This window comes from Siphateles boraxobius, unplaced genomic scaffold (assembly GCF_051911475.1).
Source record: "Siphateles boraxobius isolate OS27281-9 unplaced genomic scaffold, OSU_SipBor_1 11, whole genome shotgun sequence".
NCBI lineage: Eukaryota > Metazoa > Chordata > Actinopteri > Cypriniformes > Leuciscidae > Siphateles > Siphateles boraxobius.
This window is the reverse complement of record NW_027508711.1, coordinates 12,893,290-12,917,530: the sequence shown is the minus strand read 5'-3', so window position 1 is coordinate 12,917,530 and position 24,241 is coordinate 12,893,290. Positions and strand designations below refer to the sequence as shown.

The following is a 24,241-nucleotide window of genomic DNA, read 5'->3' as shown; positions in this document are numbered from 1 at the left end:
GACCAGGTCAACGGGAAAACGACGTCGAGGGCAGCAACCGTACCCGCGACGTCAACGCAACCGACACCAGACTGATGATTCAGAAACTGAGGTAAAGAGTGAAAGCGACGGTGACGACGAAAGTCTAAATCTTCAGGCACCGATGCTTGAAGTAGCAGGACCAGAAGGAGCAGTTCTGGTAATGCGACCATGGACCCAAGAGGACCTGAAACAAGCTTCTGCACACCTGCCAAACATCGAAACAGGTGGGGCAAAACTGGGTGCTGATTTAGCTGTTTTCTGCAGAGAATTCAGACCCACTCTTAATGAACTGTGGAGATTGATGGTTTTGAAATATGGACCAGTGCAGATGGCTAAACTGTCAGACAAGTGGCCAGAAGATTCACGTCTGAAACACATCAACTACGACGATCCGAGCAACAACGACTACACAAAGAAAGTCGAAGACATAGTTAAAGCTTTGAAGACAGTTTTTCCACGCACGCTGGACATTCACAAAGTTCGTCAATGTACTCAAGGAAAAGATGAAACTACAGAAGCGTATTTCCTACGACTGAAAGAGTGCTTTGATCGACATGGTGGTATGGACAAGAGACAACCGCCGACGGACCCGGATGCGGGACCTATGGGGTCTGATCCATATGATGACTATTTAAGGACTTTGTTCATGGATGGACTGGATAAAGAAATTTCAAAAGCAATTCAGAAAACCTGTGTTGGATGGCAACTGACTTCCACAGCGGAAATCAGACGGCATGCGAGACATCATGAGGAAATGATAAAGACGAAACAGACAACCAAGACCGCCCAGCAAGACAAAGATCTTTCTCTAGCTCTGATAGCACTGCACATTAGCGAAAACAACAACCCCAAACCAAACCACTACCACTATAACCAAAGAGGTGATGGAGGAAGAGGCAGAGGACGTGGTCGTGGCAGAGGTAGACATTTTTCACAAGATCAACAACGTCCAGATCGAGACACTTGTTTCATTTGTGGAAAGAAAGGACATTTGCGTGACAATTGTCCGCAAGCAGCCTACAAAGCAGATCAGGCGGATTGAGAGAGGGAGGGTGCGAGCAACGGGTTTCCTGTCTCTCCATCAGATAAGTATCATTCTCCTTTAATTTCTGACTTTGCTCTGTGCAATAAAGATGGGCTTGCTAATGTTTTCTATAAGGCTCATAAATCTTTACCTTTGATAGAAGTAAACGTTCTTGACAAGACACTGTTATTTTTAATTGACACTGGTGCAACATTCTCCTTAATAAAAGAAACAGAATTGACACAGCCAGTTTCACGTTCTGGGAAAACAACTTTTTCCAGAAGTGCCACGGGTCATGTGGTCAAAGAATCATTCTCAATGCCGCTTGGGTGTTCAATCGATGGGAAAAAATTTGAGCATTGTTTTTTGATTACTCAAACATGTCCAGTAAATTTACTGGGTCGAGATTTACTTTGTAAACTGGGTATTTCTGTTCACTGTACTGCTGAAGGGATTTCTGCTGACATGAGAATGCTGTACGAAGCTACAGGGGAAAACCCTTTGTTTGTGTATGAGTGGCAAATTTCTAACACATGTCTGACCACAAAGGCTCACGACAGAGTATTGCCATCTTCTGAATTTATGAATGATGCAGATTTGCACTGTACTTCACATGTCAGCACTGACCCTGATGATGAATATGCGCAGCGTTGGTTTTATGTTGATGTGGAAGATGTAAAGACAGATTATCTTTATTGGACAAACCACTGGTGTGTTTTGAATGTGAAACTGACTGACAAACAGGCAATGTTTTATGACGTGAAAAATGCACAGCCTCATATTTCACTGGCCAAACCAGTGAAGGCTGAATGGCGTGACGCGGGTCCATTCATGGCCAAGTGCCATGAGTTGACCGACTGGGTCATAATAGATCAAAAGAGACTGATCTGCCAAAGCGAAAGTACCGGATGGTTCAAACAGCCATGTCATAAAACATTGAGAGGTTTGCGAGCAGTCACAGTGTTGGAAGAGGAAATGAGTTTTGGCAGTCTGACCTTATCGCACCTCCCTGTCATCCCGGAGGGGTTGGAGGGAGTTCCGAGTTGTCTATGGGCTAAAGATAAATATGATGTAGGTCTGATTGCTGATTGTGAGCCAATTCGAATTAAGCCTAAATCTGACTACAGGCCAAAGAAAATGCAGTATCCGTTGAAAAAGGAAGCAATTGAGGGCATTACTCCGGTGTTTAATTCTTTGTTGGAAAAAGGAGTCATTGTTGAGTGTCCGGACTCGCCTGTTCGAACACCAATTTTTCCAGTAAAGAAAATAAGAGACCACAACGAAGCAGCTGAATATCGATTCGTGCAGGACTTAAAAGCTGTTAATGAGGCAGTTGTCGCGAGAACGCCGTTCGTCCCGAATCCGTATACGATCTTATCTCAAATTCCAGCTGGAACTAAATGTTATACATTGGTTGACATTTCAAATGCGTTCTTCAGCGTTCCAGTACATCCTGACTCACAATTTTGGTTTGCATTTAATTTCAATGGTAAGGCGTACACCTTTACACGTTTGTGTCAGGGATATTGCGAAAGTCCAACAATTTACAATGAAGCTTTGAAACGCAGCTTAGAAGGTTTGGTTCTCAACACCAGATAGGTGCTCGTAGGACCGGATAGCTCGCTGAACTGTTGTAGCAAAGTGCAAGCAGATTCACGTAACTGTCACAGCTCAGTGGTAATTTATTTTTTAGCGTCGTTGACTCCACGCTCATAGGGTGTAACGTCTGTCAGAGTTTGATGTCTGCCCAGATGAAAAATAGGAAAGACAGTGCAAACGAACTGGTAGTTCCACGAGTCTTTTATAGTTGCTTTCTTTCAGTTAAGCACACTCTTCACATAAATGCCGAAAGAGCGGATGTTAACGGGGAAAAGAAAACACTCCGTAAAACGCTACTAATCAAAGTGGAATAAACAGATTATAATAAAACAGCAGTCAGAGATAGAGCGGTCATCTTCCTCTTAGCACGAGCATTCACCTTCTCACTCTGCGTGCGCGCTCACATTAGAACAGCACGCATACAATAACGTACGCCATAGAAGTCATCTTAAAGGCATATAAACATTAATATCATGAACACTATTTAACACTAGGTGGCCGTTACAAGGGCAGTTTGCTAAATACATCAACTGCGTTGCCGAACAGAATTAAACAAGTTTAAGAGCAAATTAAATATTAAATGGGATCTATATATTGTCAGCTCGCGCTCCTCATCTGCTCACTCAACATTGTGAGAGCGCCTTAGTTCCATCTTAAAGGAGCAGTAGCCTATACCTATCAACTTGTTTACGCCATTCTTAAATTCGTCATCGCTTCGGCATTTATGGAGACGTTTTTGCAAATCACTTTCCAATCACAAAGATCTCTACTCTCACCTAGATGATTGCAGACTTCCTAAAAATAAATAAATAAATCGTAAAATGTGAAAAACATGTAAATGACCATATCTTAAAAGAAAGAAGCTGAGCTTAAGAGCAAGTTGGTCATTGGACGTTAATCATGCTTAGAAGGTGGTAGCATACGTAGGGCTTAATGGGCATGTAGCAGGAGTATATAATTCAAAGGAAAGAAATTCTATATCAAGTGCTGATAATTCTCTATAACAATTTTACATTATATATATATATATATATATATATATAGTATCATATCATCAATATATTTTAAATACTTAAGTTTTAAGTTCTTCAATAACAAAAACACGGTATAATCGGCATTTTTCTGGTGACGAATCCAATGACTTTTGTTATAGAAATATCTACGTTATATGTATTTGGTATTAAATGTACAGAGAAGGCAGACTAAGGATGCTCAGGTCAAAGGTCATTTACTTAGCCAAAACAAGCTTAACACAGTAGAATTATACTGTATATAAATGCAGTCCATTTAGAATTAACAGGAGTTATAAGTTAGATTATAACATCTAAACCAATCACCAGAACAAATCACAGTCAAGGAGACTCAAGTGACATATTGACTCATCTGTACAATTTAAATGTTAATTTATTTCTATTCAAGGGACTCCTCGGTTGCCATGGCCAGAGATTCTCAGCCGAAAAAAAAAAAAAAAAACCCTTTCTTCCTACAAGAGCAACTCGAGAGCATGCCAGGTATATGCTGCGCAGCTGAGAAATGGATACTACACTCAAAAGTCAACATTAGAATATCAGTGTGATTGAGGTAGTATCTTATCGCTATGCCCTCACCTTACTTCAGGTAAGTATCGTACTAAGATTAATAAGATTAAGATTTAGCGGTTAGAAGATTTACCAAGCCTGCTCAGGCTTCGTTCATCCGCGCTTCACAAAAATTTACCCTATAGCGGCTGTTAACATCCTTTCGGGTTCGAAGAGATTGCAAAACATATACGTTGTATGTCCAAACAAGCTTGGTCTAACAAAGTCTCTAATTGGATGATTAAGGTCGTTCACATTCTGGCCCTCCAATTCATCAGCTACGGGCATTCGTGCTTTAGTCTTCAGGCTTCAGACAACCTTTGCCCTTTAGCAACCCATATTCATCACCCTGCCCTCTAACAGAGTTCAAATTACTCTCTCTGCTCAATCCAGCTAGACCGTATATCACCGAAGACTTGGCTCCCTACTCCTAAGAAACGTATTCTGCCTTTATTTGCTTATAATGTTCGCTTTTCTTTTCAGATTCTTCTATTTCCATTCTGATCACGGCCGGTTGTTCCTTCGTCATCAACAAATACGAAACCAATGCGTGATTGGTCTCCGGTGCCCCTAGGGCGTGTGAAAGGTTGGCTCGGAATCCCCCACGTATGTTTTCGTATAACATGCTGGAATTGTCATTCGAGGGTAAGTAAAGCGCATAGTTTTTGTCTGTCCCTTTGGATGCAGTTTGGCTGCTGCTCCCGACACGGGGCGGAATTCAACAGCTTGTTCAAAGTTTCGATTACCTATCACAGAAAAATTTCAAAACTATTAGCTTCATGTTCAAACCGAAGTCAGATGGAGAGACTCAAGAGGCGTCAACATGTAGCAACATTCCGAATGGTTAGCAACATTCCGAATGGTTAGCAACATTCCGCATGGTTAGCAACATTCCGAATGGTTAGCAACATTCCGAATGGTTAGTTGACAAATGCAGCTTATGCGTAGCTATTTTCTAGTCACTAGCTATTTTTAGCTATTCCGTCTCGATATTCTATAAATCATGCTCCATGGGCAGGGTTCATGTAAAATTAGGGTTGTGATGCACTAACCTAGGAGGAATGTTGCGTGGTTCCTCTCAGCGCTGTTGTAGTACTTAAAAGGAATTTCTAAATGAAATTCTCCCATTGCTCGAACTTTGAGTGTTGTAACTTTGCATATGTTGGTTATGCTTAAATGGCAACATTACACACTTAAGAAAGTTAGGAAAGCAAATCCATCCAACCAACCTTTTATTACCTCCCGTCCGCAACAGTCTCTTTTCCTATTGTTATATTCAGATTGTAACGGGGTCGGTTACAGTGTTCATGACTCATGCATCCAGGGGATTCACTCAGACATTACCCATGGCCTTTTCTGATTCGGTTTCTCGCCTAATTTCTTTACTCTTCTTAAGAACTCTAAGAATGACTCTCAAGGCTCAGGTATGACATTAACATTTTCTAAAATGGTGATTCTCATCTACGAAAAAAAAAAAAAAAAAATCTATTTATCCTAACTACTGGAGCACCTCTCTCTAAAGCCTGGTTAGGACTCATTTAGTTCTGCCCACAAAGCTGCTGTTTACCCCCCTCCCTTTATACCGGTCATTCCTTCCGGATCGGGGCAGCCACCACAGCAGCCGAACGAGGTGTGTCTACATCAGCCATCAAAATAATGGGAAGATGGTCTTCCTCAGCTTTCGAATCCTACATTCAATTCAATTCAATTCAATTCAAATTTATTTGTATAGCGCTTTTCACAATACACATTGTCTCAAAGCAGCTTTACAGAAATTGCATTTCGGAAATGTACATAGAAAAATACAGTAAGTTAATCAAGTATTAATTTATGGCATAACATATCGCCGGCTTTGAGTCGTCTCTTCACAGGCGTCGAGTCGTCTCTTCACAGGCGTTGGGGCATCTGAAGTCTCCGTGAGAGGCTGGATACAAACTGGAGCTGACGAACGCTATTTACCTCGGGACTAGCGTCCCGAGATAACAGCAGAAAGGCAGATGGGAAATAATTAGCATAGCTGATGTTCATAATGTTAATGCATTCGAACTGATTCAGCAGTAGTATCAAAGGTTAAGCATTAAGTGAATGCTTGGTTAAAGAGATGCGTCTTTAATCTAGTTTTAAACTGGGACAGCGAGTCTGAGTCTCGTACAATATCAGGAAGGCTATTCCAGAGTTTAGGAGCTAAATGCGAGAACGCCCTCCCTCCTTTAGTGGACTTAGATATCCTAGGAATGACCAGAAGCCTCGAATTTAGTGATCTTAAAGAGCGCGATGGATTGTATGGCGATAGAAGGTCTGTTAAATACACAGGAGCTAAACCATTTAGGGCTTTATAGGTCAGTAGGAATACTTTGTAATTGATACGTAACTTAATAGGTAACCAGTGTAGAGATGATAAAATAGGTGTTATATGATCATATTTCATTGATCTAGTAAGAACTCTAGCAGCTGCATTTTGCACTAACTGTAGCTTGTTGATTGAGGATGCAGGACAGCCAGCTAATAAAGCATTACAGTAATCTAGTCTCGAGGTCATGAATGCATGAACTAACTTTTCTGCATCAGAAACAGATAGCATGTTGCGTAGCTTAGCAATGTTTCTAAGGTGGAAAAAGGCTGTTCTTGTAATATATGAAATGTGATTTTCGAAAGTCAAGTTGCGGTCTAGTATAACACCCAGGTCTTTTACTGTAGTGGATAAAGTAACAGGACATCCTTCTAAATTAAAGTTGTATTGTAAGGGATTTTGAGGGTAGTTTTTTGGACCAATAAGTAGTACCTCCGTTTTATCTGAATTTAATAGCAGGAAATTACACGTCATCCAGCATTTTATATCATTTAGACACTCTGTCAATTTAGATAAGTTAGTGTTTTCATCTGGTCGTGATGAGATATATAATTGAGTGTCATCAGCATAACAGTGGAAATTAATTCCATGTTTTCTTATAATATTACCAAGTGGCAGCATATATATTGAGAATAGCAGAGGGCCTAACACCGATCCTTGCGGCACTCCATAGTCTACTGACGTTATCTTTGATTTTTCCCCATTTAAACAGACAAAATGGTAACGGTCTGATAAGTACGATCTAAACCAGCTTAATGCCTGTCCCTGAACACCAGTGTAGTTTTGTAGTCGATCCAAGAGTATTTTATGATCTATAGTGTCGAACGCAGCACTAAGATCGAGTAGAACTAGTATTGAGATACAGCCTTGGTCAGAAGCTAAAAGTAAATCATTTGTAATTTTAACTAGCGCAGTTTCTGTGCTATGATGCGGTCTGAATCCCGACTGGAATTTTTCATAGATATCATTTTCTTGTAAGAAAGAGCACAATTGAGCGGACACAATTTTTTCTAGTATTTTAGACATAAATGGAAGATTTGAGATGGGTCTGTAATTTGCTAAGTTATTTGGATCTAATTGCGGTTTCTTAATGAGAGGTTTTATTACTGCCAGCTTGAATATTTTTGGAACATGACCTAAAAATAAAGACGAGTTAATAATATTAAGAAGAGGCTCTTCGACTACAGGTAACACTTCTTTCAGTAGTTTAGTGGGTATTGGATCTAATAAACATGTTGTTGGTTTAGATGCAATGATAAGTTTATTTAGCTCTTCCTGTCCTATAGTTGTAAAGCGGTGTAGTTGTTCTAGAGGGGCCATAATTGAGGCTGAATCATAAGACATCATAGAGGATTGTATATTTACAATTGTGTTTCGGATGCTTTCTATTTTCTCATTGAAGTAATTCATAAAATCATTACTACTATATTGTAATGGAATATTTTGCTCTGGTGATGTTTGTTTATTTGTTAGTCTAGCCACGGTGTTGAATAAAAACCTTGGATTATTTTGGTTATTTTCTATTAGTTTGCGGAGATGCTCAGCCCTGGCTGCTTTTAGAGCCTTTTTATAACGTGACATACTGTCTTTCCACGCGATTCTAAAGACCTCTAAATTAGTTTGTTTCCATTTACGCTCTAAGTTACGAGTTTCTCTCTTGATTGCATGCGTAGCACTGTTGTACCATGGTGCTTTAGTTTTCTCTCTAACCTTTTTTAATCTAATTGGTGCAACAATATCTAGTGTACTAGAGAACATGGTGCTCAAACTGCTAGTCATTTCCTCTAGTTCATCTGTTTGTTTGGGACAAATATAACAGAATACATAAGAACTGATTCAAAAATTATCATCGAAGCCCAGCAAGCTCTCCATTAATAATCCAGGTAAATCCTCTCGCAACTACTGGTGGTGGTGGTACTATGTTATCCACTCGAGCGCAGTTCAATTTGCATTATCTGATAACGCCCCTCTGTACTCGTCTGCGTTTGTGTTTTGTCCCGCGGTGTCTCCGCCCGTCTTCTGTCTTTATGTGATCCTCCTCGGCCACTAGTTTAGCTGTGGTCCGTGCAGGCTATCATAGCTTTGTCCTTACGGTCCATCGCTGTGTGGTCTGTCTGGTCTAGTGGCCTTGTTTCGTGAATATTGTCTTTCATGTGGCATTAGCGGCCGGTGTGGCTCCTAAGCGGTCTCGTCTCTGTGGTCTCCCATGGCCGTGTGGCCTATCGTGGCCTTGTCCTCTAAGGTCCATCGTGGCCTAGTGACCTCTAGGGGTCCTGGTTTTATGTGGCTCTATGGCCGTGTCTACGATTAGCTCGTTATGTGTGGCATATTGAAGCCTGTCCTATATGTGGCCATCCGTGGTCTGTGGTCCATCGCGACCTTCTTTGTGGCTTAGCAGCTCTGTCTTATAGGTTTGTCTTCATGTGGCATTAGCGGCCGGTGTGGCTCCTAAGCGGTCTCGTCTCTGTGGTCTCCCATGGCCGTGTGGCCTACCGTGGCCTTGTCCTCTAAGGTCCATCGTGGCCTAGTGACCTCTAGGGGTCCTGGTTTTATGTGGCTCTATGGCCGTGTCTACGATTAGCTCGTTATGTGTGGCATATTAAAGCCTGTCCTATATGTGGCCATCCGTGGTCCGTGGTCCATCGCGACCTTCTGTGTGGCTTAGCAGCTCTGTCTTTTAGGTTTGTCTTCATGTGGCATTAGCGGCCGGTGTGGCTCCTAAGCGGTCTCGTCTCTGTGGTCTCCCATGGCCGTGTGGCCTACCGTGGCCTTGTCCCCCAAGGTCCATCGCGGCCCAGTGATCTCTAGAGGTCTTGGTTTTGTGTAGCCTTATGGCTGTGTCTATGATTAACTCATTATGTGTGGGCTATTGAAGCCCGTCGTACATGTGGCTACCAGGGCCCGCGGTCAAGCTGACCTCGTGTTTATGTGGTCTATCATGGCCTGTGGTCAAGCTGACCTTGTGTTTATGTGGTCTATCATGGCCTGTGGTCAAGCTGACCTTGTGTTTATGTGGTCTATCATGGCCTGTGGTCAAGCTGACCTTGTGTTTATGTGGTCTATCATGGCCTGTGGTCAAGCTGACCTCGTGTTTATGTGGTCTATCATGGCCTGTGGTCAAGCTGACCTTGTGTTTATGTGGTCTATCACGGCCTGTGCTCAAGCTGACCTTGTGTTTATGTGGTCTATCACGGCCTGCGGTCAAGCTGATCTTGTGTTTATGTGGTCTATCATGGCCTGTGGTCAAGCTGACCTCGTGTTTATGTGGTCTATCATTGCCTGTGGTCAAGCTGACCTCGCGTTTATGTGGTCTATCATGGCCTGCAGTCAAGCTGACCTCGCGTTTATGTGGTCTATCATGGCCTGTGGTCAAGCTGACCTCGTGTTTATGTGGTCTATCATGGCCTGTGGTCAAGCTGACCCCGTGTTTATGTGGTCTTGCGTGATGGTCCATTGGGCCCGGTTCTATATAAATATATAAATAAATAATTTCGTAAATAAATATTCATCATCTTATCTGTATTCTTCTTTCTCGTTTCAGGAACCGCAGGATCCACGACTGGTGGGTATATTTATTTACAGTTCTTTGGGGGTGGGCTCCGTCCTCGTGGAATTATTCTTCCACTTCTCTTTGGGGGTCGGCTGCGCCCCCGCCTTCATCTCAGGCGGGACATGCAGATTCGGCTAACCTCGCTTTGCTCGCTAAGGACGGGGCCTACGCCAAAGAACTTATAAATTTATGCTTGCTGAGCTGTCAATAAATGTATACAGCTTTTCAATTAATCTCCCGAGTCTTTCTGGTAGAAATGAAAGCTTTAGCTTAAGTTCTGTCAGGAAGACTCAATCAGCACGTCATACATTACCTCATTCCTATCCAATCAGGTGTTAACAGTCACAGTATAAAAGATTGGTACTTACACTTGTCTGAGTTCGCAGATGCTGACGCTGCCATTCACCTCCATCCTCCCCAACCACCACCAAGATGGTACCTTCCCCTCCATCCTCCCCATCACCACCACCAGGATGGTCCCTTCCTTACCTCCAGGGGGTCGGCTGCGCCCCCGCCTTCATCTCAGGCGGGACATGCAGTTTCGGCTAACCTCGCTTTGCTCGCTAAGGACGGGGCCTACGCCAAAGAACTTATAAATTTATGCTTGCTGAGCTGTCAATAAATGTATACAGCTTTTCAATTAATCTCCCGAGTCTTTCTGGTAGAACGTCCATTTTAGATGCAATATTGAATAAGCAGAAAATTCGGATTTTCTGCTCTGAAAATATAAATAAGCATAAAAATTGAATAAGCACTTTTAATATTCTAAACAGAATAAGCACTAGTCGCTAATGAATAAGTACTAGCACTTAATGGAATAGATACTAGTATCTAAAAAATAAGTACTAGTAGCATGAAAATAGAGACTAGTAGGTTAAAATGATAAAATGTTAAAAATAAGAGGGTGATTTCAAAGCATTTTGAAAGTGACACACTTCCTGCTGCCAGTTGGTGGCGCTATAACTTTGACTCACAATAGCCACATCCATGTGATCGGCCTCTTACAACGAACACACTGCTGAAGTTTCATTAAGATCAGCTAATGTATGCTGAAGTTATAACACACTTCCTGTTTCACGTTTCTCGCCATAAATTCGTTTCCTCGCCACGGCCAAACCGTTCGAGATATCAAAAATCCCCTGGCAATTTTTCATCCTCAATGTCTTGAATTCATGCTGACCGAGTTTCGTGGCATTTCTTTGAATTCTCTATGAGAAGTACTTTAAATTCCATTGCATGCGTTTTACAAACAACCCTAAATAGCCGACTTCCTGTTGGGCTGGGGTAAAAAGTAAGAGCATGAAGTATATATGAACCGATGAGATCTATATGTGTACCGAGTTTCATATTATTACATGCAAGCGTGTTTGATTTATGGACCAAGTTTTCGGACCCCGTTCCAGGGGGCGCTGTCGAGCCCCCCTGCCACGCCCGGGTACCATCTTCAGCCCGACCCTGATGGCCGCGGGTTCTGACCTGTGTGCAAAGTTTCAAGAGTTTTCCTGCACGTTAAGAGCCCCAAAAGTGCCCGAATAGTCGTTAGAATAATAATAATAATAAATATAGCTGCGAGCAGCGATTACAGGCCCAAGCCGGTGGCTCCGCAACCCCGGCCTAAAGGCACCGGGGTGGCGGTACCACCGGCTTTGGCCCTTCATCGCTGCTCGCAGCTATATTTATTTATATATATATATATATATAAAAAGCCGGTGGCACCGCCACCCTGGTGCCTTTAGGGTTATTGTGCACGACGTGACACAAAATATCTGCTGGCTATCTGCCGAACGGCTCTGGTAGTTTCAGCACTGATTATGTTGTAGAAATAGTGCGCTCTGGTTGGTCTGGATTATTCGGGATTTTTTATTTTATACAGAAATAAGTTATTTATAATTCAGATGAGAATAAAGTTAGTGTTGATTAAAATGAAGGAAAACAAATATATTGAACTGAAATATAGCACATTAATTTTAAATTTATTTAGGTTCAATTACCAAACATACAATCTTAATTTAATTTAAAGCAAACAATACATTTAAAAGATATGGGATGTATGCACTTTTTTTTTAATAAAAAAAGATATATATCCAAAAAACAAGGACTTAAAGGGTTAAACTCTTGTCACTGTAACAGACACAATCTCTCTCTCACACACACACACACACACACACACACACACACACACACACACACACACACACACACACACACACACACGTCAAGTCACTTCCATTTTAGGTGCAATATTGAATAAGCAGAAAATTCGGATTTTATGCTCTGAAAATATAAATAAGCATAAAAATTGAATAAGCACTTTTAATATTCTAAACAGAATAAGCACTAGTCGCTAATGAATAAGTACTTGTACTTAATGGAATAGATACTAGTATCTAAAAAATAAGTACTAGTAGCATGAAAATAGAGACTAGTAGGTTAAAATGATAAAATGTTAAAACGGCTTGCCATATTGGCTCAGAGAGAGAGAGAGAGAAAATTACCTTTTAGATACTAGTACCTATTAATAGATACTAGTATTTATTCAATAAATACTAGTACTAAGTCATTAGATACTAGTACCTATTAAATAGATACCAGTACTTATTCATTAGCTACTAATACGTATTCAAAAGAATATCTAAAGAATAAGCACTAGTATCTAAAGAATAGGCACTAGTACTAAAGAATAAGCACTAGTCGCTAATGAATAAGTACTAGTACTTAATGGAATAGATACTAGTATCTAAAAAAGAAGTACTAGAAGCATGAAAATAGAGACTTGTAGGTTAAAATGATTAAATGTTAAAACGGCTTGCCATATTGTCTCAGAGAGAGAGAGAGAGAAAATGACCATATTCAAACCAAAATATCTGACTTCCTCTTGGTCTGAGCTAATGACAGTTAATTAGAAAGTTGCCCGGCTTGATCTGAACAATATGCGTACCGAGTTTTATGATTGTAGATAAAACTATAAAACTAACCCTCCCACTTTTGTCAAAAGGTGGCGCTACTGAGTCCCTGCACCACGCCCGTTTCTGAAACTTTGCACATGTCTACTGGCTAATAAATGTGATCTGTCTGTCGAGTTTCATGCAATTTTAAGCAATTTCAGGCATGCTAAGAGTCTCAAAAGCATCCAAAAAGAATATTAAAGTTTGATGCGTTGCCATGGCACCAGTATCTAAGATATCAATAATCCTTTCACAGGTCTACATCTGCCGTGTATTTACATTATACAGATGAAGTTTGAAGCAAATCGGGTTAAAATAAGAGGGTGATTTCAAAGCATTTTGAAAGTGACACACTTCCTGCTGCCAGTTGGTGGCGCTATAACTTTGACTCACAATAGTCACATCCATGTGATCGGCCTCTTACAACGAACACACTGCTGAAGTTTCATTAAGATCAGCTAATGTATGCTGAAGTTATAACACACTTCCTGTTTCACGTTTCTCGCCATAAATTCGTTTCCTCGCCACGGCCAAACCGTTCGAGATATCAAAAATCCCCTCGCAATTTTTCATCCTCAATGTCTTGACTTCATGCTGACCGAGTTTCGTGGCATTTCTTTGAATTCTCTAGGAGAAGTACTTTAAATTCCATTGCATGCGTTTTACAAACAACCCTAAATAGCCGACTTCCTGTTGGGCTGGGGTAAAAAGTAAGAGCATGAAGTATATATGAACCGATGAGATCTATATCTGTACCGAGTTTCATATTATTACATACAAGCGTGTTTGATTTATGGACCAAGTTTTCGGACCCCGTTCCAGGGGGCGCTGTCGAGCCCCCCTGCCACGCCCGGGTACCATCTTCACCCCGACCCTGATGGCCGCGGGTTCTGACCCGCGTGCAAAGTTTCAAGAGTTTTCGTGCACGTTAAGAGCCCCAAAAGTGCCCGAATAGTCGTAAGAAAAATAAAAGAGGAGAAAAAATAAATAAATAATAATCCTTAGGAAAACAATAGGGCCTTCGCCTTTTCAAGGCTTGGGCCCTAATAATCCTTAGGAAAACAATAGGGCCTTCGCCTTTTCAAGGCTTGGGCCCTAATAATCCTTAGGAAAACAATAGGGCCTTCGCCTTTTCAAGGCTTGGGCCCTAATAATAATAATAATAATCCTTAGGAAAACAATAGGGCCTTCGCCTTTTCAAGGCTTGGGCCCTAATAATCCTTAGGAAAACAATAGGGCCTTCGCCTTTTCAAGGCTTGGGCCCTAATAATAATAATAATAATCCTTAGGAAAACAATAGGGCCTTCGCCTTTTCAAGGCTTGGGCCCTAAATAAATAATCCTTAGGAAAACAATAGGGCCTTCGCCCTTTCAGGGCTTGGGCCCTAATAATCCTTAGGAAAACAATAGGGCCTTCGCCCTTTCAGGGCTTGGGCCCTAATAAATAATCCTTAGGAAAACAATAGGGCCTTCGCCCTTTCAGGGCTTGGGCCCTAATAATCCTTAGGAAAACAATAGGGCCTTCGCCCTTTCAGGGCTTGGGCCCTAATAAATATATATATATATATATATATATATATATATATATATATATATATATATATAATATAGCTGCGAGCAGCGATTGCGGGCCCAAGCCGGTGGCACCGCCACCCCGGTGCCTTTACCTAAAGCCGCCAGCTTTGGCCCTTCATCGCTGCTCACAGCTATATATATATATATATAAAAACAAGCCGCCACCCCGGTGCCTTTAGGGTTATTGTGCACGACGTGCAAAAACGTAACCCAGCTTTGACTGTTGAAAAGAAGTGTGCTGTAGAGCTTGCATCAGTGTGGGCTCTGCAAAAGTGCGCATCGAGGGCACATATCAACCACAAAGTATGCGTGAGCCAGAGATGGGAGTAAGTCAAGTCTCAAGTCCCTACCATCAAGCAGAGGTGGAAAGTCCAGGGGTCAGAAAGTAAAAGTCCTGCCATATTTTTATTCCACCCATGAACTCACACAGCAAAAACTTCAGTGTTAAATTAACTTTCCTAAGAGTTCATTTGGCTCCAGACTCAAGAGTGTTAAAGTGTTAAAATGAGTGTTAAATTAACACTCAATAGTGTTAAAGTTAATGAGCTAATTAAGTGATTGATTGAGTGATGATTGACCACTATTGAAGACACCTGATGTTAACAAGCAGAATCACTGAAGGAGAAAATCACAAATTGTAAGCCACCGTTATGGCGATAAGTGTTTGCTTTAGTTGGGCTCTTAAACCTTATACATTCACTTTAAATTTGTTTTTCTGCTGTTATTTTTTTATAACAGTCAATTGAACAAAGAAAAGTGTGATATCATAGTTTTGGTTGTGTTATGGCATAATCGTGCTGTGATCTGAAAATGAAACTTATTGAGATAGATTGGTTTAACTTACTAGCAACAGTTTTGTGATTCTACAGCACATATGAATATCAGTATGTTTCTTATAATCCAAAATATTTAATAAATATTGCTCTGATCAAAACACTTTCAAATTAATTTATTTAGAAACACAGACATCAATAATCAGCCTGTGAATCTCAACAATGGTGACAATAATAAAGCATGTTGCAGTGGCTGCCACCAATCACAACTCATTAATGGCTCCCATCATGCATTGCGATATGAATAAATTATGATCTGAATTGTCTATGTAATTTAATTTTCCTAATTGAATATTCTGCTCGTCACCATTGTTGAGATGCATAGACTGAATCTTGATGTGTGTGCCTAAAAGAAAGAATTTTTTTTTTTTTTTTAAGAAAACAACTTTTAAGATATCCTTTTATATTATATCTAAAATTCTGGATATTTATGCAGAAGCACAGTTATGCTGTAACCAACAAAATAAATAAAAAACATAAAGTTCAAATGATGATTGTCATAATATGACCAACACCATCAGATCACTTTTTTTCTTTGTTCATCTGGCAGTTATAACTCAAATACAGCAGCCAAACAAAATCTAAAGTTAATAATATAAGGGTCAAGAGCCCAACTAAAGCATACACTTATCGCCATAACGGTGGCTTACAATTTGTGATTCTCTCCTTCACTAGCTGCGTTTACATGGTTCAATCGGAATGAAATCAATCCGATTGATGAATCCAAACACGGTGTTTACATGAACTATAAATAAAGTAATCGGGTTGATGTGCGCGTTTATATGTCACAAGATTCAAATCGGAATTGATTTTTTGACATGCGCACACTGCACGAATATGCCGCTGTTCGCGCATAACTATTCTCCTTTATTGTTCTTTATTTTTTTTAAACAGCAGACTTAATATTTATCCGTCTCTGGTCATGATTTGGAGACGATGAGTATGAACCGTTTTGCCGTGCTGCTATTGATCACGCAGTAAAACCACGCGCCCAAAACCAGTCGTCCATGGATGATAATCTGAAACAAGCACTGGTGGGACGTTGTCCTGCTCCACTTCACAGACGCTGAGTGAAATGAGAATTTTTTAATGACGGAACACTCATTTATATTCACTTTATTCAACAGGAAGAACAGCTTGTTCCGCGCGTCATACGTCATTACGCCATTTCAACGTCATTGCACATGCGCAGTCCTTTTAGTTTCGGTTTTCAATCCGATCAAGTGTTTACATGTTCTCTCGATCGGCTTACAAAAGGAGTAAACCACCCCTTTCAATCCGATCGAAATTTCAATCGGATCGAGCTCAATCGGATCGATTAAGGTGTTTACATGAAGGTTTTTTAGTCCGATTGAGCCGTCAATCCGATTATAAGTGTCCATGTAAACGCAGCTAGTGATTCTGCTTGTTAACATCAGGTGTCTTCAATAATGGTCAATAATCACTCAATCAATCACTTAATTATCTCATTAACTTTAACACTATTGAGTGTTAATTTAACACTCATTTTAACACTTTAACACTCTTGAGTCTGGAGCCAAATAAACTCTTAGGAAAGTTAATTTAACACTGAAGTTTTTGCTGTGTGAGTTCATGGGTGGAATAAAAATATGGCAGGACTTTTACTTTCTGACACCTGGACTTTCCACCTCTGCTTGATGGTAGGGACTTGAGACTTGACTTACTCCCATCTCTGGCGTGAGCAACCTTCTGAAACCTAAAATGAAAAATGAGACAGCCTACGGTCTCATGGATTTAACGGACACATGAAATAAGTACACAAGACCGAAAATTCATATGAATTCATGCTGACCGAGTTTTGTGGTGTTTGGATTAATTCTCTAGGAGAAGTATATAAAAAATAAAAGCATGCATTTTCAATGGATGAAAAAAATCCATTGAAAATCTTCGCCTTTTCAAGGCTTGGGCCCTAATAATCCTAAGGAAAACAATAGGGCCTTTGCCTTTTCAAGGCTTGGGCCCTAATAAATATATATATATATAAAGAAGCCGGTGGCACCGCCACCCTGGTGCCTTTAGGGTTATTGTGCACGACGTGCAAAAACGTAACCCTGCTTTGATTGTCGAAAAGAAGTGTGCTGTAGAGCTTGCATCAGTTTGGGTGCATCAAGTGCGCATCGAGGGCACATATGAACCACAAAGTATGCGTGAGCAACCTTCTGAAATCTAAAATGAAAAATGAGACACCTCATCCATGGGTCTCATGGATTTAACGGACACATGAAATAAGTACACAAGACCGAGTATTCATATGAAGTGTGCCATTTGGGACAGGGCCTATGATCTTGAACCACAATAGCCACATTTATGAGATAATTTAAATATAGAATACTTCTTAATGTCATAGGATGTCATAGCTCAATATGTTTTTCAGCACTTAAATGTGTAAATATAGAAGCCCAGTATTTATCTGGAGGTCTTTGTAGAGGTTGTTTAATGTAATTATATGTACAGGTTTATTAATGTAATTATATTTTACGCTTATGTGTCCTATGATATGCAATGGAAGTACATTTTAATGTTTAACATGGGTGTATTCACAACACATAGCATACGATATAATATCTTAAGATTATTCATCATTATGTTGTCTCTGCTTTTTCTGTTTTAATGATATTCAGAACATAAAAACTAAATGTTCCTTATAATTTTAATTAACACTAACTTTATTCTCATCTGAATTATAAATAATTGTTTTCCGTATAAAATGATTTCAGCGCCTCTCTCTCTCTCTCTCTCTCTCTCTCTCTCTCTCTCTCTCTCTCTCTCTCTCTATCTATCTCTCTCTCTCTCTCACACACACCACACACACACACACACAGTTCGATCGCGCCCGCTCCTCTCTCTCTCTCTCTCTCTCTCTCTCTCTCTCTCTCTCTCTCTCTCTCTCTCTCTCTCTCACACAAAGTTCTATCGCGCCAGCGCGCCTCTCTCGCGCGCACACACACACTCCAGCTTGAGAGAGAGGCGCGCGCCAACAAACTGTGTGTGTGTGTGTGTGTGTGTGTGTGTGTGTGTGTGAGAGAGAGAGAGAGAGAGAGAGAGAGAGAGAGAGAGAGAGAGAGAAGCGCGGGCGCGATCGAACTGTGTGTGTGTGTGTGTGTGTGTGTGCGCGCGTGTGAGAGAGAGAGGCGCGGGCGCGGGCGCGATCGAACTGTGTGTGTGTGTGAACAGTGGAAACATACTCCTTCATTTTTTTTCATACAGGACATCATTCAGACTGCAAACTGTTTACTTATATTTGTGTGCACTCGCTATAAAACACAACATCCTCAGTCACATACGTAATATATTTATATATAAATATAATTTTGGACACAAGAGGGCAGTATAGCCTTATTTATGATTTTGTGTTTAAACTTTCACTGGAAGAGACCCCCCCCCCCCCCCCCCCTTTCCTTCTCACCCTCCCTACACACACACACACAGAGAATGGCAGGGAACACTCTCTCTGTCTGAGAGAGGGAGAGAAAATTATCAGAATCCACATTCAAACCACAATATCCGACTTTCTGTTGGTCGGAACTAATAACTGTAAATTAGAAAGTTGTTCGGCTTGAAGAGAACAATATACACGCCAAGTTTTGTAACTGTAGGTAAAACTAACTAAGTTATAACACACTTTATGTGTCCTTTTTTAGTCATAAATTAATTTCCTCGCCACGGCCAAACCGTTCGAGATATCAAAAATCCGCTGGCAATTTATCATCCTCAATGTCTTGACTTCATGCTGACCGAGTTTCGTGGTGTTTGGATTAATTCTCTAGGAGAAGTATATAAAAAATAAAAGCATTCTCACTCAGCAGACAAATCCCCCTCCCCCCAAACACACGGAGAGACGTAGGGTCAGAGAGAGGAAGAGAAAATTCTCCAAAACATCCACATTCAAACCAAAATATCTGACTTCCTGTTGGTCTGAACTAATAACTGTAAATTAGAAAGTTGTCCAGCTCGATATGAACAATATACATACTGAGTTTTAAGATTGTAGATAAAAGTATAGACCTAACTCCCCCACTTTTGTCAAAAGGTGGCGCTACTGAGCCCCTGCACCACGCCCGTTTCTGAAATTTTGCACATGTCTACTGGCTAATAAATGTGATGTGTCTGTCGAGTTTCATGCAATTTCAAGTATGCTAAGAGTCTCAAAAGCATCAAAAAATAATCTTAAAGTTTGATGCGTTACCACGGCAACAGTATCTAAGATATCAATAATCCTTTCACAGGTCTACATCTGCCGTGTGTTTACATTATACACATAAAGTTTTAAGCAAATCGGGTAAAAATAAGAGGGTGATTTAAAAGCATTTTGAAAGTGACACACTTCCTGCTGCCAGTTGGTGGCGCTATAACTTTGACTCACAATAGTCACATCCATGTGATCGGCCTCTTACAGCGAACACACTGCTAAAGTTTCATCAAGATCAGTCAATTGTATGCAGAAGTTATAACGCACTTCCTGTTTCCATTATTCGCAATAAATTTGTTTCATCGCCACGGCCAAACCGTTCGAGATATCAAAAATCCCCTGGCAATTTTTCATCCTCAATGTCTTGACTTCATGCTCACCGAGTTTGGTGACGATCGTGTTTCAAATTCCTGAGCATGAGTTTCCAAACAACCCATAATAGCCGACTTCCTGTTGGGCTGGCGTACAAAGTAAAAGTACGAAGGACATATGAACCAATGAGATCTATATGTGAACCGAGTTTCATATTATTACATGCAAGCGTGTTTGATTTATGGACCAAGATTTTTTACCACTTCCAGAGGGCGCTGTCGAGCCCCCCTGCCACGCCCGGGTACCAGCTTCAGCCCGGCCCTGATGGCGCTGAAGCCATCCAGCGCCATCAGCGCCATCCAGCGCCATCAACCCTGACGGGTTCTGACCCGTGTGCAAAGTTTCAAGAGTTTTTGAGCACGTTAAGGGCCCCAAAAGTGCCCAAAAGATAGTAAAATAATAATAATTATTATTATAATAATAATAATAAATAATCCTAAGGAAAACAATAGGGCTCTGCCCCCATAAGACTACTAACTTTATTGTGCAAAAACCGTTTCAATCTGCCAACTTAACTGTTGCTGAGGTTTTTGCATGTAAAAAATCTGATTAAGTACATTGACAGGGTATGTAATATTGCCAAGTATGATTCTGATGTACTTTACTTCAGTATTTCCATATTATACTGTATGTGTGTATGTATGTTATGTATGCAATATCTATATAATACTTGTTGAAGAACACCATCAAATGGAATTCAAAGCATAGATGTTTTTTCTGTTATGCTTTCCATATTGTATCGTCGAATTGTACATCAATATAGACATAAATAAAATCCACTTTTACTGACATCCTGTATAACTGTATGGAGAAATATATTCCTTTGTCTTGATGCATACATACTGTATGTGCACTACTGTAATAAACACAATTGTAATGGCATTGCCTGTTGTGTGAATTTAACAGAATACATATTTAAGAAAGAAAATTAAAGAAAGTAGGCTTATACTTTTATTCAGGCAGGATACATTAAATTGATCAAAAGTGACAGTAAAGACATTTACAATGATCTTCCTATGAAAGTTCTATTTGGACACCTAATTGGCTGACTCTTTAGACTAATGCAGATGCCCACAAGTTCATGACTCGTGCAAAAATGCTTAAATAGTGCATATTTTACTTGGGTGTGATACGTACATATGTGTACTACTGTAATAAACACAATTGTGATGGCATTGCCTGTGAGGTAGGAGGCTGGAGGTTTGGCCTCCAAAGGCCTCACTGAAACCAAGCCTGGGACAGGGCTGTGTCCATGAAATGTTGAAATTAAAGCCTTGACATAGGACTAAACCAAATACATTGTTGGAAAGGTCTCGGCCTGGAGAGTAATATATGCCAGTATGAAGGATGGCAATGGCTCCTGCTTTGAAATATTGACCTCTGAACCTTGACCTCAGTGCATGTTGAAAGCCTTGTCATTCAGGAACAGAATGGGCTACAGACATGGGACCAATTGTTATAGAGAGCTCTTGACTTTAACTATGTGACTATACTCTTATTGATAGAGTCACTAAAAGGGGGTGCAGTCAATTATGGTCAAAATTGATTTTCACCTATTTAGCAGTTAGATATTTAAAATATTATCACACAAATGCTATTAACATCCACTTAAATCCCTAAGTGTACTCTTAATTCAGTATTTATAACTTCAGATTTTAAGTAATAAGTTATATTTATTTAAAACTACAATTCCCTATAGCAGCGTCATGCAGCGTGATACAAATTAGCATCATATTTGTAGTTCTTCCTGTTAGCAAAGTATTGCTGTGAATAGGGTTGTAAAAAGATACATCTACGGAATATATCAAACATATAGTACAGCCGAAATCGTACTTACACTGTATTTAGATGATCTATGTTAAGAAAAAGTAAAGATGTTAGTTTAAATTTTGGTGCAGCTTAATAAAAACATCACCAGCACCACAGCTCGTCCTGTTGGCAAAATAGAGCTTAAAATAGGGTTATAAAACCATCTGTGATCAGAGTATATAAATGTTTTACTGCAGCCGGAGTTTTAAAACGTTTGTTTGGCCATATGGCTTTACTAAACTGCCCCCTTGTGCTTAGAAATTATCAGTTAGCATAGCTACACAATAATGCATTTTGTGTTAGCAGTGTAAGGATTATTGTGCTTTATATGAATAATGCTATTTGGGTGAATATGGCGCTGTTTGTATTTATTTTGCGTTTACTTTCGGACGTGAAACAATAGTATTTACTATAGTAAATTGTAGTATACTGTATTATAGTATTTACAACACTTTAATGGACAGCATACTGTACTATAGTGAACTGATAAACTGTAATAAATACCGTAGAATACTTTAGTTTTTACTACAGTAAACTGTAGTGTAGTAGTATAGTCTATAGTTGTAGAAAACTTAGTACAGTATTGGGTAAAGTAATTTGTTTATATTACTATTGTTTATATTACCACAACTATAGAACAACAACAAATATTATGTTACTTTACTATTTCTTTTCATGCTGACAATATATGCTAAAAAAAAAAAAAAATACTACCCTGTATCAAGTTACCCTGATGACCATAACATTTTTTGATTATGATATACATTAAGTTTAAGTTAAAAACTGATGTTTTTCTCCTTCATAGTATCTGCAACGACTTACCCAAATTTGGAGTTAAATTAAAACATATTATAATTGTGTAGAGGCAATATAGTTGAAAGTGGTACAAGAATGAAAATAAAATGGGGTCATTCTCTACCTCTCTTTCAGTGTGTATGCTTGTGTGATGTCATCCATGAGATGTCTTTTTCCTTCCTCACCATCCTAAATGATGTTGCCATCCATATGGTATATGCCATGATCCTAAGTTGTTTGCATCCATGTTTTATAGTCGATTTTTACTTATTAAGCCCATAATCAAAAGGTTCAATGACATCACTGAGCATGCAGTATCAGGGTTGCAAGTTCAGATGCTAGTCTATGTATTGCATTCTATGTATTGGATCTTACATGTGTTGTAAAAAGTGAATTCTATTGTTGATCAATTTGTCAACGTAGTAAATATGTATTATGTAGAAATACACATGTGTTGAAGATAAAAATTACAAACTGTAACCAACCTGTGACACAATGACAATTTTTTTTAATTAAGAAATTAAGAATCAGTCAGGCAGTGATAGAAAGTTGAGGTTCAAGGTTTTATTCTTTACAATGGGGAGAGAGCATGGCATTCTCTCAACGGCCAACTAAACACATATTTCCCACTGCGTACATGGATACTTCTCACTAAAACAAAGGAGATTACCACAACAGTTGCCCTATTTACATTCAGATGAGATACATCTGGTTGATTCAAACAAGTAATTAAAAAAAACTTATAACATGCATTATGATTTGTGCAGTGGAGAGGACAAAATCTATAATTCTTCATCTGTAGAGGCATCTGTGGAGACATGCTCATATGAGTCTTCTTCAACAGTTCCATCATTCCCACCTACTACTATTAGTGAGTATGTTTCTTTCACAGCTACCAGGTCTGTCTTGAGCTCCTCAAGTTTTTGGAGGACAGCACTGTACAGGCCATGGTAAGCTTGACCAGAAAGTCCTGAAGGGTAGCCTAAAAATAAAATTGGGATATACAACAAAAACATATTTGAAGTGTGCACCAATACATCAATATGGCAGTTTCTATGAATAATCATCTCTAAAGCAGTGTAATATAACTAAATGAAGTAAAACGCATTAAGAAATGTGTACTCTGTGTGGCCAGGTCATCTGATAGTACACTAGCCTGGTCCTTCAGGACCCTGCAGGTTCTTGTAAGATGAAACGTCTCGGTTACGTATGTAACCCTAGTTCCCTGATAGGGAACGAGACGCTGCGTCAAACGCTGCGGGAACGCCCCTGCGTTGTGCGTCATGAAGCACGTATGGAATCAGCCCAATGGAGAGATGAAACGTCATAGGCGGGTGACGTCATCGACCAGGAAACTATAAAGCACCCCAAAAACACAAGCGCATTAGCTTCTGATAGGCTTGAAGGAAGCGCTAACGGGAGTGCCGGGAGTATGGCGGAGCGACGCAGCGTCTCGTTCCCTATCAGGGAACTAGGGTTACATACGTAACCGAGACGTTCCCTTTCAAGGGAACTTCGAGCTGCGTCAAACGCTGCGGGAACGCGAATACCCACGTCGCCATAGGACCAAATGACCGTCATG

At 40.1% G+C, this 24,241-nt stretch overlaps 2 long non-coding RNA genes across 2 annotated transcripts in view; both read right to left on the bottom strand.

Annotated features, from left to right (window-relative positions):
- The window catches only part of LOC143703542 (uncharacterized), a 38,220-nt gene extending 19,825 nt beyond the window's left edge, over nt 1–18,395 (bottom strand). Inside the window, exon 1 of the long non-coding RNA XR_013191151.1 lies at nt 18,298–18,395. This is a non-coding gene — a long non-coding RNA (uncharacterized LOC143703542). The remainder of the gene's footprint in view (nt 1–18,297) is intronic.
- Nucleotides 18,396–23,203: 4,808 nt separating this feature from the next.
- Nucleotides 23,204–23,851, bottom strand: LOC143703400 (uncharacterized). Its single transcript, XR_013191006.1, has 2 exons — nt 23,782–23,851; nt 23,204–23,641 (listed from the first exon to the last, which is right to left on the bottom strand). It is a non-coding gene; the product is annotated as an uncharacterized LOC143703400 (long non-coding RNA).
- Nucleotides 23,852–24,241: the final 390 nt, after the last annotated feature.